Source organism: Mizuhopecten yessoensis, unplaced genomic scaffold, assembly GCF_002113885.1.
Source record: "Mizuhopecten yessoensis strain PY_sf001 unplaced genomic scaffold, ASM211388v2 scaffold8071, whole genome shotgun sequence".
In the NCBI taxonomy this organism is placed as follows: Eukaryota; Metazoa; Mollusca; class Bivalvia; order Pectinida; family Pectinidae; genus Mizuhopecten; species Mizuhopecten yessoensis.
This window is the reverse complement of record NW_018407364.1, coordinates 826,965-832,538: the sequence shown is the minus strand read 5'-3', so window position 1 is coordinate 832,538 and position 5,574 is coordinate 826,965.

The following is a 5,574-nucleotide window of genomic DNA, read 5'->3' as shown; positions in this document are numbered from 1 at the left end:
ATCTATATATCTGGGACCTATATGTGATACCAACACGTGATCTATATATCTGGGACCTATATGTGATACCAACACGTGATCTATATATCTGGGACCTATATGTGATACCAACACGTGATCTATATATCTGGGACCTATATGTGATACCAACACGTGATCTATATATCTGGGACCTATATGTGATACCAACACGTGATCTATATATCTGGGACCTATATGTGATACCAACACGTGATCTATATATCTGGGACCTATATGTGATACCAACACGTGATCTATATATCTGGGACCTATATGTGATACCAACACGTGATCTATATATCTGGGACCTATATGTGATACCAACACGTGATCTATATATCTGGGACCTATATGTGATACCAACACGTGATCTATATATCTGGGACCTATATGTGATACCAACACGTGATCTATATATCTGGGACCTATATGTGATACCAACACGTGATCTATATATCTGGGACCTATATGTGATACCAACACGTGATCTATATATCTGGGACCTATATGTGATACCAACACGTGATCTATATATCTGGGACCTATATGTGATACCAACACGTGATCTATATATCTGGGACCTATATGTGATACCAACACGTGATCTATATATCTGGGACCTATATGTGATACCAACACGTGATCTATATATCTGGGACCTATATGTGATACCAACACGTGATCTATATATCTGGGACCTATATGTGATACCAACACGTGATCTATATATCTGGGACCTATATGTGATACCAACACGTGATCTATATATCTGGGACCTATATGTGATACCAACACGTGATCTATATATCTGGGACCTATATGTGATACCAACACGTGATCTATATATCTGGGACCTATATGTGATACCAACACGTGATCTATATATCTGGGACCTATATGTGATACCAACACGTGATCTATATATCTGGGACCTATATGTGATACCAACACGTGATCTATATATCTGGGACCTATATGTGATACCAACACGTGATCTATATATCTGGGACCTATATGTGATACCAACACGTGATCTATATATCTGGGACCTATATGTGATACCAACACGTGATCTATATATCTGGGACCTATATGTGATACCAACACGTGATCTATATATCTGGGACCTATATGTGATACCAACACGTGATCTATATATCTGGGACCTATATGTGATACCAACACGTGATCTATATATCTGGGACCTATATGTGATACCAACACGTGATCTATATATCTGGGACCTATATGTGATACCAACACGTGATCTATATATCTGGGACCTATATGTGATACCAACACGTGATCTATATATCTGGGACCTATATGTGATACCAACACGTGATCTATATATCTGGGACCTATATGTGATACCAACACGTGATCTATATATCTGGGACCTATATGTGATACCAACACGTGATCTATATATCTGGGACCTATATGTGATACCAACACGTGATCTATATATCTGGGACCTATATGTGATACCAACACGTGATCTATATATCTGGGACCTATATGTGATACCAACACGTGATCTATATATCTGGGACCTATATGTGATACCAACACGTGATCTATATATCTGGGACCTATATGTGATACCAACACGTGATCTATATATCTGGGACCTATATGTGATACCAACACGTGATCTATATATCTGGGACCTATATGTGATACCAACACGTGATCTATATATCTGGGACCTATATGTGATACCAACACGTGATCTATATATCTGGGACCTATATGTGATACCAACACGTGATCTATATATCTGGGACCTATATGTGATACCAACACGTGATCTATATATCTGGGACCTATATGTGATACCAACACGTGATCTATATATCTGGGACCTATATGTGATACCAACACGTGATCTATATATCTGGGACCTATATGTGATACCAACACGTGATCTATATATCTGGGACCTATATGTGATACCAACACGTGATCTATATATCTGGGACCTATATGTGATACCAACACGTGATCTATATATCTGGGACCTATATGTGATACCAACACGTGATCTATATATCTGGGACCTATATGTGATACCAACACGTGATCTATATATCTGGGACCTATATGTGATACCAACACGTGATCTATATATCTGGGACCTATATGTGATACCAACACGTGATCTATATATCTGGGACCTATATGTGATACCAACACGTGATCTATATATCTGGGACCTATATGTGATACCAACACGTGATCTATATATCTGGGACCTATATGTGATACCAACACGTGATCTATATATCTGGGACCTATATGTGATACCAACACGTGATCTATATATCTGGGACCTATATGTGATACCAACACGTGATCTATATATCTGGGACCTATATGTGATACCAACACGTGATCTATATATCTGGGACCTATATGTGATACCAACACGTGATCTATATATCTGGGACCTATATGTGATACCAACACGTGATCTATATATCTGGGACCTATATGTGATACCAACACGTGATCTATATATCTGGGACCTATATGTGATACCAACACGTGATCTATATATCTGGGACCTATATGTGATACCAACACGTGATCTATATATCTGGGACCTATATGTGATACCAACACGTGATCTATATATCTGGGACCTATATGTGATACCAACACGTGATCTATATATCTGGGACCTATATGTGATACCAACACGTGATCTATATATCTGGGACCTGTATGTGATACCAACACGTGAACTATAAATCTTGGACCTATATGTGATACCAACACGTGATCTATATATCTGGGACATGTATGTGATACCAACACGTGATCTATATACCTGGGTCCTATATGTAATACCAACACGTGATATATATATCTGGGACCTATATGTAATACCAACACGTGATCTATACATCTGGGACCTGTATGTGATACCAACACGTGATCTATATATCTGGGACCTATATGTAATACCAACACGTGATCTATACATCTGGGACCTATAGGTGATACCAACAAGTGATCTATATATCTTGGACCTATATGTCATTATCAGGATATTACCAAGGACAGTTATAGTTTTGTACATGGATATCCAAGTCTTTCACAACGATATGTATATGAAGATACGTTTTCAAAATTTCGAACTTTTTTCGAAGAGATAAAAGTCCCTCGACTCTTAAACCTTCAGACACACTTAAATTGATTTTAATTACCATGTAAATACATTGCAGACATTATTATAATGCCTGTTTACAATGTACTGTAGGAATCCCATTGGTTCTCAGTTGTACATGTAAACTTTTGAGGTTGATAAAAACACTGATTAAGGCCATGGACAGGCAAACTGATCAAACAGATAAGAGAAAAGAATAGAAAATATCAATCTGACATAGAACTTATGAAGATAGTCCGATGGTAGGTGCCAAGATCCCTCTGGGATCTCTTGTTATAAGAGATAAAAGTCCCTCGAGTCTTGGACCTTCAGAAACACTTAAATTGATTATAATTACATTTTTTTTTTATCTATAAATGTTTTTTTATACAGATACCTTGTAAATAATGCCTATTTACAATTATACTGAAGAAAATGCATGGCAAAAAATCGATAATTTGTATTCTCAAAATTATGTATGTCCTAGCTTGCATCGCTTGTCTGTCGAGACAGGAAGATACAATAACATTGAAAGATCACAGAGGTTCTGTACTCATTGTTTAATCAAAACTGATTGAGGATGAGTACTTTTTTACTAATATGTCCTATATATCAAATAATAAGAGTTTAATTCCGTCAGGATGGCGTTGTTCATCTGTTTACATGTTGACTCGGTTATAAAGTGTACATTATAATAAGGAATTAAAGAAATGATGTAAGTTTATTCTTGAAGCAAAAAGTATTGGTTCAAGAAACCAAACTTAACTAATTATGTGTAATGGTATTAATACTACATGGTCAAATGATTAGATGTACCCGTGCCTTTGTATACTGCATTCTCTTTGCACTAAATATTGTATGCTATGACATATTATGTAATTAGCCGATTAGCAAAATCCGCAAGGCTTAATAAAGAACTTGAACTAGTCCATTTCCATGTTATGATTCACATACCAAAATCATTGAAGCATGACTGTGTTCATCTCTTCATGCCTAGTAATTAAGGATATATAGGACTTTAAGGTGGGGGTCTGAATCATTTCCAAGTTGTGAACTTTAAGGTGGGGGTCTGAATCATTTCCAAGTTGTGAACTTTAAGGTGGGGGTCTGAATCATTTCCAAGTTGTGAACTTTAAGGTGGGGGTCTGAATCATTTCCAAGTTGTGAACTTTAAGGTGGGGGTCTGAATCATTTCCAAGTTGTGAACTTTAAGGTGGGGGTCTGAATCATTTCCAAGTTGTGAACTTTAAGGTGGGGGTCTGAATCATTTCCAAGTTGTGAACTTTAAGGTGGGGGTCTGAATCATTTCCAAGTTGTGAACTTTAAGGTGGGGGTCTGAATCATTTCCAAGTTGTGAACTTTAAGGTGGGGGTCTGAATCATTTCCAAGTTGTGAACTTTAAGGTGGGGGTCTGAATCATTTCCAAGTTGTGAACTTTAAGGTGGGGGTCTGAATCATTTCCAAGTTGTGAACTTTAAGGTGGGGGTCTGAATCATTTCCAAGGTGTGAACTTTAAGGTGGGGGTCTGAATCATTTCCAAGTTGTGAACTTTAAGGTCGGGGTCTGAATCATTTTTAAGTTGTGAACAAAGGACCTCTGTGAGTATATCCTTACAGGTGTTTACACATTCCTGGTGTATCCAGACTCTCTGTTCTTGCAGATTTCCCTACATTAGCATTCTGATTGTCTTTCAATCTTCCCCTCCCCACAAAAGTGTTTCTGTGGTTGTAGGTGTTCCCTCACAGATTTCTGAATTTCACATTTGAGTTCCGAACTGGAATATATAAGATATAGTTATGTCAAGTGTTATCGACAATTTATACCCGGGTGTCGTGTTTATTTGAAGTCATGTTTTATTTGGACTAAAATACATTTCCTGGCACTCGGCAATCCCCCATCCTAAGATGTCCTTGCACACCAAAAAAGGTTACTCCAGGTGAAAGAGTATAGAAGATATATTTAGGACAAACACTTTCAAAAGTGAAGGTCAAAGGTCAAGTCATAGGTCACAGTGACATAATTCTTGCACTTTGCCACCCCAAGATGTCTTTGTACACCAAATATGGTTACTCCATGTAAAATAGTATAGAAGATATATTTAGCACAAACACTTTCAAAAGTGAAGGTCAAGGGTCAAGTCATAGGTCACAGTGACATAATTCTTGCACTTTGCCATCTCAAGATGTCCTTGTACACCAAATATGGTTACTCCATGTAAAATAGTATAGAAGATATATTTAGGACAAACACTTTCAAAAGTGAAGGTCAAAGGTCAAGTCATATGTCACAGTGACGTATTTCTTGCACTTTGCCATCCCAATATGTCCTTGTACACCAAATATGGTTACTCCATGTAAAATAGTATAGAAGATATATTTAGGACAAATACTTTCAAAAGT